Genomic DNA, 12,829 nt, shown 5'->3' with positions numbered 1-12,829 from the left:
AGCCCGACCCTTTAATGATTGTAGAATACCTATTTTACCCCCCAAATTAGAAAGTAAAAACTAAAAAGTAAAAACATGTTCATATTTTAAATAATGGTTATATTTGGTATCATTTATTAATTTATTGTCAGTTTTTTTGGGTTTGCATGAGTGGGCCGGAATATAAGAGCATATTTTAAAGAGGGTCCGTTTAAAAATCGGTTAAAGCCCGTTTAACATTAAACATGTTCGTAGCCCAATTAAGGCCCGACTAAAGCCCGATTAAGGTGGCCCGATTATAGCCCGAGGCCAACCGACCGAATATAAAGTGTACTATGCCCTCAATAACTAAGCCCGATTAGTTAAATGGACGGACACGGTGTAGCCTTTGAAAGTCTTTAAGCCCGATTAAGCCCGATCGAAACCGAACCGACCCGACCGGTTGACACCCCTATGATGAACCTTAGATTTGTAAAAAAAACTTGAAAATCTAAGGTTAAAGTTGAAAAAAGTGAGTAAAGATTCAAGAACTTACTATTCAAAATTTTCAACTTTCAAGTTCAAGGTTCTTCTTGGACTATGTTTTTCTCCTTTGAACCATTCACTTCGACAATGTTTCTTTCAATCTACCATTTGAGTCTCCAAAAAGGTGTGTGAATCAAAGGGGAAGAAAGAAGAGAAATATAGAAAACTATTGGTGAGAGTTTGAAGTGTTTGTTCAAACAATAAAAGGCACATTCACGGGAATTTTCATATTTTCAGTCGATACATACCGATACGGTACCGATACAGTACGATACGGCTCGATACTGCAAGATACGGTCGATACATACCGATACGGTACCGATACGTACCGATACTCTCGGGAATTTCCAGATTTTCAAAAGTTCGTATCGTAGAGTATCGTACGTATCGGTACCGATACGATACGGCACGATACGATACGTACGATACGGCGATACGCAAAAGGGGGCCAAAAATTCTATGTAGCGTATCGGTATGTATCGTGCCGATGCCTACCGATACGGATACGTATCGGCCGATACGGCACGATACGCACCGATACTTAAAACCATGCCCCAACCCCATTCAAAAAATAATAACGGGTAACAAGAGAGCGTGGGCCCATTTATGATCCCGCATGGAGGAAAGAAGGCCCACCAATCACCAAAAAGATAAAAAGGTAAAAAATAATAATAATAATAATAAAAGAAAAAAAAAATGAAAATCGGAGAAGAGAAGTTAAAGAAAGGAAAATGAAAGGAAGAGAGGGGCAAAAGAAGAAAGAAAGAAAGAAGAAAGGGGAGAAGAAAGAGGAAGAGAAGATGATCCTCTCCCTCTCTCGTACCAGCTGCTGAGGTGGCAACCTCAACTCTTCACTCCAAATTAAATAATGGAGGAGAGGTAAGAGATCGGAAGCTCCAGCTCGGCTCGGAGGCTCCAAATCGAGGAAGGTTCGAGAGTGAGAGTAAGAGAAAACTATAAAAGAGAGAAGAGAGAACACGGGGATCTTTTCGCTAGTTTGGGTTTGGAAGGAGATGGAGAGAGGAAGGGGTTTTTCTTGACTGACAGAGATTAGAGAGAGAGAGAGAGAGAGAGAGAGAGAGAGGATTTTTCTTTTTCTTCTTTGGTCTTGTTCGAGGGTGTTGGGATTTAAAATGTAACCGCAAGCGTACGGATCAGTGTAGTTACGGGTCGAACACAGGGAAAACAGCCACTTAATTTTTTTATTTCTTTTAATAATGCGAAAGTGAACCGATTAATGGTTGTGATCTAATTCTAATTACCGTCCTAAACATATGTATCTAAAATAATGTTCTAACCATTCGTCATCTAATAATTTAAAGATGCAAGCCATTCAATTAAAATTAAATAAATAAATAACTGAAAATAAACAACCGACGCAATTTAAAAAAAAAAAAAAAAGGAAAAAAATTACTGAAATCAAAATAAAGTAAAATAAATGGGAGAAAACTAAAGAGAGACTCACAAGTAAGTTTCTCTACTTAGCTCAAATGATGCATTATGATATGAGCTTTCCTACTTAACCAGAAAGTCACTCTTACAAGAGTTACTCTACTTAGCTTTAGGGAAAGGGAGACAATTAAAATAAAAAGCAATAAATTGATGGTTCTATGGCTATGAGGGACAAAGCCAACACATACACTAGCCATGAACCTTGGGGGAAAGTGATAGCAATAATGTAATTAATGAAATTAAAATCCTAAATTAAGAAAGAAATGGTAGTCAGAAGAGGGAATGAGAGGGGGGAGAGAAGACTACTGAAGGAGCCTACTTACTTGAATCAATGTTTGAACTTGAAAGCTTGGGTGATTTGAGATACTACCAGTACTAAAAACCAGATCTGGAATAAACCAAATTTGAAATTTCTAGTATTAGAGAAAACAAATCTTGAAAAAAAAAACTGAACTTGAAAAAAAAAGATGCTCCACGGCTCGTGATCTTGTCACCTAGATCTAAACCTATAACTATAACTTAAAAAATTACAACTCAATTGCATAAATCATAAACATAAAAGACTGAATAAGAATAAAAGAGTGCTTGCATTAATTGACATAAAAAGCTATTACAAAAGTGATTAAAGCAAAAATAGAGAATAACTAAAACTAAATAGTGAGAGAGGGAGAGAGAGAAGAAAACTAAGCATAAACTAGAAAATAAACTAAGGGGAATAATAAAATAGGAGGGGGGAGGAAGGGGCTTTTATAGGGTTTTTTTCTTGCCTCCTTCCTTCTACAAATCTTCTTTAAGAAAAGAAAAAAAATTAAATTAAATTAAATCTTAGTAAAAATCCTCATTCTCTGAGATATTTTGAGGAAAGAAAGAATTTGTTTTCAAAATTAACAAATTCTATTATTTCCTTACAATATTCACCAATATCTTACAATCTTGATTAAATTAGAAATGAATCTCTGCATAGCATCTTAAAGATCTTGTGAGGTGGCAAGGAGAGAAAATAATATTCAGGATTTTGTAGGAGAGAGGATGTGGTACCAATGAGTGGGTCCCACATTTGGACAGGTTATTGATTCACTTTAAGCACTTTATCTTGTAGACTTGTAAACTAAAAAAAACAAGAAAAATAAAATTTAGTACTATCCAAAGTGGGGTAAAATGTACACTTATATCCCTAAGATTTCACACATTATTGTGCTCATCAAATTCCCCCATACTTGACTTTTGCTCATCCTCGAGCAAGATAAATAAATAAAGAAATGAAAGAAAAAACCTAATTTACTTTCGTAGGAATCACGGTTGCATTTAGCACGTGCAACATGCCTTTAAACCCCTAAGTTACCCTAGTGGACGAGTTGTGTCTCGTAGGTGTTTGCAGTAAATATACACCCAAAATTCAGAATAAATAAATCTCAACCTTGGCTAAAGGTAAGGCTCATACCGATTCAGAGCAAAGATAATTTTTCTTACAAGGGACCCCCACACTTGAAATTTTATTACCATTTATCAATTCCAGGCATTAGTATATTTCTTAATTTGGAACTCACCTCGTCTCTTTCAAAATATCTTAAGGCAAAACCACTTGTGAAGAAATAGGGAACCAATGATTAAGGCGTTGGAGTGTTTTTTACCAAAACATATTACTAAGCATTAATGACATTTGCACATTTTTTTCTCTTTTTTTTTCTCGCTTAACCTCTATTTTACTCCATTACTTTTGGCCTGAATGACATTGTGGAGCAAACACCAGACACCCAAGTTACTATGTAGCTTTGCTTTTTGCATATGTCCATGAATACAGTGATGCTAGAGTTCCTTCAGAAATTTCCTCCCAAGAAATTTCGATCAAGACACCGCACTTCATGAGGTGCAATACCCTATCTAGTTCTAAGGGAATCAACTATTATTCTTCTTTATACCACATTTCACATTTCATTTAAAATTGTACATTTGTCAACCCATGCCAAATTAAAAAGAATGTCTCAAATCCAAATCAAAAGTACAAGGAACCCACAGACTTATATATGATCCAACACCATAAAACATGGGTCTCTTATTTTTCAAAATAAAGTCTCATCTCAAGACACAGGCTTGTTTCTTTCTTCTCAACAGGGTTTTTATAGTTCAAAATGGGTACCTTAGTCAAAACTTTTATTTTCAAACATCAAGCAACCGAATTGTATGATCATTAGCCAAAAGCTAAAGTAAGACTTCATCCTTTAGTAAGCTAAAAAAAACAAAAAGAAAAATAAATAAAATAAAGTAAAAAAAGCAGAAACTGGTTTCCCTCCCCCACACTTAAGTCATGCAATGTTCTCAATTCATAGAAAGAATTAAAAACGAAAACAATGCGAGGGGGTCATATCTGATTAAAAGTTAATCATCAGTGTAAAGAGGTTCATGGAGATCCATGATCTCTTCACTACTAGTATTAAGAAACTCGATGAATGGTTTCAAATGCTGACCATTAACATTCGAAATTACTTCTATTCCTAGATTCAAAATCTCCACAGCCCCATGGGGATATACATTATGGACAATAAATGGGTCATCCCATCGGGATCTAAGCTTACTAGAAAAAAAAATGTAATCGAGAGTTGTACAATAAGCCCTTATCATCAATTGTAAAAGATTTACGTAGAATGTGTTTATCATGGAAAGCTTTGGTATTTTCCTTGTAAATCCTAGAACTTTTATAGGCTTTGTTCCTAAGTTCCTCCAACTCAGATAATTGAAGCCTACGATGAATTCCCGCATCAGACAAATCAAAGTTGAGCTTATTGATGGCCCAAAAGGCCTTATGCTCCAACTCAACTGGTAAGTGACTAGCTTTCTCATACACCAAATGGTAGGGAGACTGACCAAGATCGGTCTTGAATGCAGTCTGATGGGCCCACAAGGCATCAATGAGCCTAAGGGACCAATCCTTACGGTTGGGATTAACAGTTTTCTCTAAAATTTGTTTGATATGCCTATTAAACACCTCCACTTGGCCACTAGTTTGGGGGTGATAAAGGATAAATAACTTATGGATAATCCCATACTTTTTCATTAGGGCATCAAATGCCGATTACAAAAATGAGTACCCCTATCACTAATTATTGCACGTGGTGCACCAAAGCAGGAAAAAATTTTATCTTTTAGAAACTGGACCACTACTTTGTGGTCATTAGTTTTACAAGGTATGACATTTATCTATTTAGAAACATAATCAACGACCAAAAGTATGTATAAATTTTCAAAGGAATTAGGGAATGGTCCCATAAAATTGATGCCCCATACATCAAAGATCTCAACTACTAAAATAGGGTTGAGGGATATCATGTTCCTCTTATTGATACGGCCAAAAGACTGGCAGGCAGGATAAGCCTTGTAAAAATCAAAAGCATATCTAAAAAGAGTGGGCCAATAAAATCCGCATTGGAGAACATTTGCGGTAGTCTTCTTAAGTCTAAAGTGTCCACCACATGCATGATCATGAAAAAAAGAGAGAATATAATATTGCTCATGATCAGGAACACATCATCGGATAATCTGATCCGGACATATCTTAAACAAATAAGGATCATCCCAGAAAATTTGTTTAATTTGGGAATGAAACCTATACTTATCTTGGGTAGACCAGTGATCCAGAGTCACACTTGAAACTAAGAAGTTGACAATGTCAGCAAACCATGGTTCACTGGACACTGCAAATGACTGTTCATCTATAAAGTTCTCGTTAACTGGAGAATTGACAGTCAAGGAATTGTGAAGCCGGGATAAATGGTCTGCAACTAGGTTTTCAACTCCTTTTTTATCCCTAATTTCTAAATCAAAATCTTGCAAAAGTAAAACACACCTAATGAGATGGGCTTTGGCATCCTTCTTCTGAACTAAGTATCTAAGAGCAGAATGATCAGTATATACCAGCACATGTGAACCAACTAAGTAAGATCAAAACTTTTCTAATGCAAGCACAATCGCTAAAAATTATTTTTCAGTGGTTGTATAATTGAGTTGTGCATCATTTAAGGTCATAATAGCATAATAAATGACAGTGGGCAACTTATTAATCCTTTGACCCAAAACCGTTCCTATGGTAAAATCCGAAGCATCACACATCAGTTAAAAAGGTTCCGTCCAAACAGGTGGTTGAACAATGGGTGCATTGGTCAACTCCTTCTTAAGTTGTTTGAAGGATTCTAGGCACTCTTTAGAAAACTCAAAAGTTGATCTTTGACAAGTAATGAAGTGAGAGGTCGGGCTAACTGACTAAAGTTATTAATAAACTTTCTGTAGAAGCCCAGACATCCTTAACAGATTGAGAAGGTGGTAAATTATCAATTAAATCCACTTTGGCTCTATCTACCTTAATTCCCTCCTTGGATACTACATAGTCTAAAACAATACCAGATCTAACCATGAAATGGCATTTATCCCAATTCAAAATCAAATTCTTAGATATGCACCTTTTCAAAACTAGAGAAAGATGATGAAGACATTCAGAATAGGAATTCCCATGAATTGAAAAATTATCCATAAATACTTCTAAGAATTTTTCGACCATGTCAGAAAATATGCTCATCATGCATCATTGGAACGTAACAGGGGCATTGCAAAGCCCAAAGGGCATACGCTTGTAAGCAAGTGTTCCATATGGGCATGTAAAAGTGGTCTTATGTTGGTCCTCTAAAGTAATTGAGATCTGGTTATAGCTGAAATATCTATCAAGAAAATAATAGTATTCATGTCCAGCTAACCTCTCTAACATCTGGTCAATGAATGGCAATGGGAAGTGGTCCTTCCAGGTTGCCACATTAAGTTTTCTGTAGTCTATGTACACTCTCCACCCAGATTTGACACGAGTTGGAATTAGTTCATTATTGGAATTGGGAACTACAGTCACACTAGACTTCTTAGGCACTACGTGAACTTGGCTTACCCATTGGCTGTCAGAAATAGGATAAATTATTCCATGATCTAAGCACTTTAGGATCTCTTTCTTAATAGCTTCTATCATCACTGGGTTAACTCTTCTTTAGGGTTCCATGGATGGTTTGGAATCCTCCATAAGATGTATATGATGTTGCACAATAGAAGGGCTTATACCCTTGATATCAGTCATGGTCCAACCTAGGGCTTCCTTATTATCTTTTAACACTTTAAGTAACTCTTCTTCCTGGCTAGAAGTCAAATTTGAAGAAATTATTACATGAAGAGTCTGGTCAGGCCCTATGAAAACATACCTCAAATTAGAAGGCAACTCCTTAAGATCTAGCTTAGGGGGCTCAACTATGGAAGATTTGGGAATGGAATTGGAAAGGGGTCCTAAGGGATCCACAGGTGTGTGAAGACTCGAGACTTTAGAAAAGAAATTTTCACTATCATCATCCAACTCATCCATACACTCTTGGAATTATGAATCAAAATTAATATCAAAGTTGGTAATTAAATCATCAGAAAAATCCAAAAAATCCTCAATCATATTAATCTCTTCTTCCATATGTGGTTGTTTGCCTATCCTAAACATGTTAAACTCAACAATTTGGTTACCAAAAGATAATCTTAGGAAACCATTCCGACAGTTGATTAATGCATTACTGGTAGCCAAGAATGGTCTTCTTAGAATTATTGGGATCTCATCCTTGGTTGAGAAGGGCTTGGTATCTAATACAATGAAATCAACAGGGAAAATAAAATGCCCCACCTTTAGTAAGACATCCTCAATCATCCCTTTAGGAATCTTAACAGACCTATCTTCCAACTGAAGAGTAGTTCCAGTGGCTTTCAATTCTCCCAATCCAAGTTGCTTGTACACATGGGAAGGTAAAAGATTCACACTTGCGCCAAGGTTAAGTAAGGCATGCTCAATGTAGGTGTTGTCTATGACACAAGATATGGTAGGGCTCCTTGGATCATTATACTTGGCTGCTATAGGCTGAGTAATTATAGAACTAATGTTACTTGCCAAGAACGTTTTTTTGGGCACACTAGTGATACGTTTGTGAGTACACAAATCTTTCAGTACCTTTGCATAGGCGGGGATCTGGGATATGACATCCAAAAGGGGGATGCTCACTTCTACCTTTTTGAAGACTTCTAAAATTTTATCCATAGAAGCAGTCTTCCTTTTATTTACCAAGCGATTAGGAAATGGGACAGGGTGAACATAAGGACTGTTCGGGATTTGCCCATGTTCAGAAGAATCATTTTTGGTTTCCTCAACTAAATCGTCTTTAGTTTCAGAAAAATCTTTAGGTTCATCAGACGAACCTGAAACAAGGGGCACACTTGTGTTCTCAATTGAAGGAGAGTTAACATGAGTAATAGATGAGGAAGATTTAGGAACGCTCTGTTGGTACTCTCTACCACTCATAAGGGCATAAACAACATTACATTGGTTAGAGGGCACTTATTGGGTCTGACCTTGTACTATATTCAGTGGGGCATTAGTTGATGTTTGTGAACTAACAGGCTGATGATGCCTAGGGTTAGGCTCTGGTTGACTGGGTAAAGTTCATTTCTCCCTCTCACACATAATTGAGACAACTTGAGTGAGTTCTCTCGTAAGATTTTGATGGCTTGTCATGAGAAGGGCCATATTTTTTTTCAAGTCACTTATTCTACTTGCCTCTCTAGTGTTGGTAACCCAGGGGGTTGTTGATAAGATGACAGGAGAGGGGCCCTAGGAAAATTAGCCTAAGGTCCTACATTTGACCTAGGAAATGTATTTTGGGAAAAAGATTGTTATGCAAAGGGAGGCATTTGGAGTCCATGTTGACTTTGATTATGAAAATCGGAAGGCCCTACTTGGTTGCCCTGATTCTAAGAGAAATTTGGGTGATTTCTCCATCCTGGATTGTAGGTAATACTATATGGATTTTTTTGGTATAAGGCATTAACACTATCATTAGAAGTGCCCCCAGAGGTGTTGGGGCATTCTTCTAGGAGATGTCCAGGGGACTGGCACTAAGCACAAATCTTAACCAAATTGACTGATGATGGCTCTCTAGGAACAATAGCCTCAATTCTCTTGATTAGGCTATCCAAATAGGCTTCCTTGGCTACTATCTCATCCACAAAATATCATTTTCCTCCTATGGTTCTTTCACTCTCTTGGGTTGATTCCCACTCATAGGTTTTGTCAGCTAAGTCAAGTAAGAATTCCCATGCCTTTCCTTTATCTATAAATGATGTGAATCCCTCAGGGCACATAGCTCTATCATTTGTTTAGTTGGGTAATCAATACCCTCATAAATTATTTGACATAAATGCCATAGGTCTAGGCTATGGTGAGGGCATTCTTGGAGTAGATCCTTGAATCTCTCCATAAGTTTGGAAAATGACTCACTCGGCTTTTGCCTAAACTGAAGGATATCACTTCTAAGCTTATTGGTCTTGTGAGTTGGGAAAAATTTCTTAAGGAAGACAACTGTGAACTGTTCCCATGAGGTTATGGAATTTGTGGGTAACCCATACAATCACTTCTTGGCTTGGTCTTTCAATGCAAAAGTGATAAACCTAAGCTTAACAGCATCATCAGAAAGCTGTTGGATCTTAATTAGAACACATACCTTTTCAAATTCCCTTAGAAATAGGTATGCATCCTCAGAGGTCAACCCATGGAAGTGGGGCAACATAGTGATGTATTGAGATTTGAGTTCAAAATTATTGCCCTGGGCTTGTGGTAGAACTATGCAGGAAGGTTGGGCTGTTCTAGTAGGGTAGAACCTATCTTTTAGAGATTTAGGTGAAGGGTTTTGCTGTTGGTCTCCCATATTGAATGGTTTTAAAGAGAGCAAACGTATAGGATCACTACTTATTGGATCTCTTCTTTCTAACCGATTCTTAGTATTACGTACCCACCTACTACTTATGCAACAGAAAACTACCCACAACTAATGTAAGACAAGCACAAAAGAATGGATAGTAAAACTTTTTTTTAATGATTTTTAATGATTTTTTTATGATTTTTTTGGCTTTCAGGGAGCTTACCGGCAGGGATCCGGGGTTGCTCAGGTCAATTCCTGAGGTACTGCTACAGGGCGAAACCTGTCTTTATCATACTATGAGGCATGGCGACCTCCACCGATACAACTATTATTGCAAGTTGTTCTTCTCAGGAATTCAATAAAAGAAAAGGAGAAACAAAACAAAGCAAACAAAGCACTCTGATTTACCAAAAGAAAGCGAAAAATAACATGGAATTGTCTCCCCGGCAACGGCACCAAAAACTTGTTGGGATTTAAAATATAACCGCAAACGTATGGATCAGTGTAGCTACGGGTCGAACACAGGGAGAGCAATCACTTTATTTTTTTTATTTCTTTTAATAATGCGAAAGTGAACCGATTAATGGTTGTGATATAATTCTAATTACCGTCCTAAACATATGTATCTAAAATAACGTCCTAACCATTCGTCATCTAAGAATTTAAAGACGCAAGCCACACAATTTAAATTAAATAAATAAATAACTGAAAATAAATAACCCACACAATTTAAAAAAAAATACTGAAATAAAAATAAAATAAAAGAAAGGGGAGAAAGCTAGAGAGAGACTCACAAGTAGGTTTCTCTACTTAGCCCGAGGGATGCATTATAATATGAGCTTTCCTACTTGACCAGAGAGTCACTCTTACAAGAGTTACTCTACTTAGCTTTAGGGAAAGGGAGACAATTAAAATAAAAAGCAATAAATTGATGGTTCTATGGCTATGAGGGACAAAGTCAACACATACACTAGCCATGAACTTTGGGGGAAAGTGATAGCAATAATGTAATTAATGAAATTAAAATCCTAAATTAAGAAAGAAATGGTAGTCAGAAGAGGGAATGAGAGGGGGGAGAGAAGACTACTGAAGGAACCTACTTACTTGAATCAATGTTTGAACTTGAAAGCTTGGGTGATTTGAGATACTACCAGTACTAAAAACCAGATCTGGAATAAACCAAATTTAAAATTTCTAGTACTAGAGAAAACAAATCTTGAAAAAAAAAACTGAACTTGAAAAAAAAAAGATGATCCACGACTCGTGATCTTGTCACCTAGATCTAAGCCTAGAATTATAACTTAAAAAATTACAACTCAATTGCATAAATCATAAACATAAAAGGCTGAATAAGAATAAAAGAGTGCTTGCATTAATTGACATAAAAAGCTATTACAAAAGTGATTAAAGCAAAAATAGAGAATAACTAAAACTAAAGAGTGAGAGAGGGACAGAGAGAAGAAAACTAAGCATAAACTAGAAAATAAACCAAGGGGAATAATAAAATAGGAGGGGGAGCAAGAGGCTTTCATAGGGTTTTTTTCTTGCCTCATTCCTTCTACAAGTCTTCTTTAAGAAAAGAAAAAAAATAAAATTAAATTAAATATTGGTAAAAATCCTCATTCTCTGAGATATTGTGTGAGGAGAGAGAGAATCTGTTTTCAAAATTAACAAATTCTATTATTTCCTTATAATATTCACCAATATCTTGCAATCTTGATTAAATCAGAAAAGAATCATTGCATAGCATCTTAAAGATCTTGTGAGGTGGCAATGAGAGAAAATAATCTTCAGGATTTTATAGGAGAGAGGATGTGGTACCAATGAGTGGGTCTCACTTTTTGACTGGTTCTTGATTCACTTCAAGCACTTTATTTTGTAGACTTGGAAATTAAAAAAAACAAGAAAAATAAAAAGTAATACTATCCAAAGTGGAGCAAAATGTACACTTATATCCTTAAGATTTCACACATTATTGTGCAAGGGTTTTAAGGGGAGTTTCAGAGATTAGGGAGAAAATCGGAAGAGGGAGAGAAGGAGAGTGAAAGAGCTTCGCTCCATAATGGAGATTCAATCTTCTGAGTGAGGGTTTTAGGGTCGAGCGATAGAGATTGGAGAGAGATTTTCTTTCTCTTTTCTTTCTTGTTCTGTTCGGTTAGCAGAAGGGAGCAAATCTGAGAGGGAACCTTCATGGCTTCCTTGATTTGAAGTCGGCTCCTCCATTCTATTCTCCTGCAACCTCCTCCGATCTCAATGCTCGGCTAGATTGAAGAACGATCAGAGGCATGGTGGCAGTTCTTGAGGCTTGCTTCACTCTACGGTTCTGGTTGGAGCAGTAGATCATTCCAGAATCAGGAGTCCTCTGATCCCTCAGGCGCATTTGCTGAAATGCTTTTCCCGATCCAGTCTTGGTTTGTCTGCAAATCTTTAGGTGACTTCTTTAATCGTTATGATTCCTACATCTAAGATGATATCTTAGCCAATGCTCGATTTGTGTAGAAACGCAACCTTAAAACGATGCAGAAGATAATGGAAAAACAACAAAAACAAACAATGCACACGAATTTTACGAGGTTCGGCAAGGTTGCCTACATCCCCGGTGAGATGAGATCATGCTTTACTATCAATGGAGAATAGGGTTACAACGCTCGTCCTCACACCTCTCAGTATTGCTTGCATTACAGAGAAAGAAACCCTCACTACAAATATATAGCGAAAAAACCCTAATCCGGATTAAACTACAATTGCCACCTTAATCCGGATTAAACTACAATTGCCCTCAAATAAAAAAATTTGAGCGGGGGGCGCAGCCTGCTATGCAGGGGGGCCTCCTGCCCCCCTTGCAACCCCCACGGCCCGCTAACTGGCTAGGGCTGTCTAGGTGCTGCACCAGTACTCTATGGATTAAACTGCGATGGAATACAAGACATCATATACCAACAGTTTGAACCTCAAATTTCTGTCGGATTGAAAGATTTAGTGCTTCCTTTCCTTATATCTTTTTGCTAATTGATTCATCGTAAAATCTCATCTCATATATTTCTTTCTGTTATCCTTGTCTTACGTGTCATGCTGTTCTTGCCATGTCTGAGCTCTTTCTTGTATTAGAACTGATAGTG

The 12,829-nt window shown here is 37.0% G+C and overlaps 1 long non-coding RNA gene and 1 other non-coding gene across 2 annotated transcripts in view; both read left to right on the top strand.

Moving 5' to 3' along the window:
- Positions 1–9,222: 9,222 nt before the first annotated feature.
- Positions 9,223–9,329, top strand: LOC122062422. The gene has a single exon (XR_006134944.1). It is a non-coding gene; the product is annotated as a small nucleolar RNA R71 (small nucleolar RNA).
- Positions 9,330–11,709: 2,380 nt separating this feature from the next.
- Positions 11,710–12,829, top strand: part of LOC122062411 — a 10,744-nt gene continuing 9,624 nt past the window's right edge. The window contains exon 1 of the long non-coding RNA XR_006134941.1: positions 11,710–12,141. This is a non-coding gene — a long non-coding RNA (uncharacterized LOC122062411). The remainder of the gene's footprint in view (positions 12,142–12,829) is intronic.

This window comes from Macadamia integrifolia, unplaced genomic scaffold (genome assembly GCF_013358625.1).
Source record: "Macadamia integrifolia cultivar HAES 741 unplaced genomic scaffold, SCU_Mint_v3 scaffold1023, whole genome shotgun sequence".
Taxonomy (NCBI): Eukaryota; Viridiplantae; Streptophyta; class Magnoliopsida; order Proteales; family Proteaceae; genus Macadamia; species Macadamia integrifolia.
The sequence above is the reverse complement of the archived record's forward strand: the minus strand, read 5'-3'. Positions and strand labels throughout refer to the sequence as shown.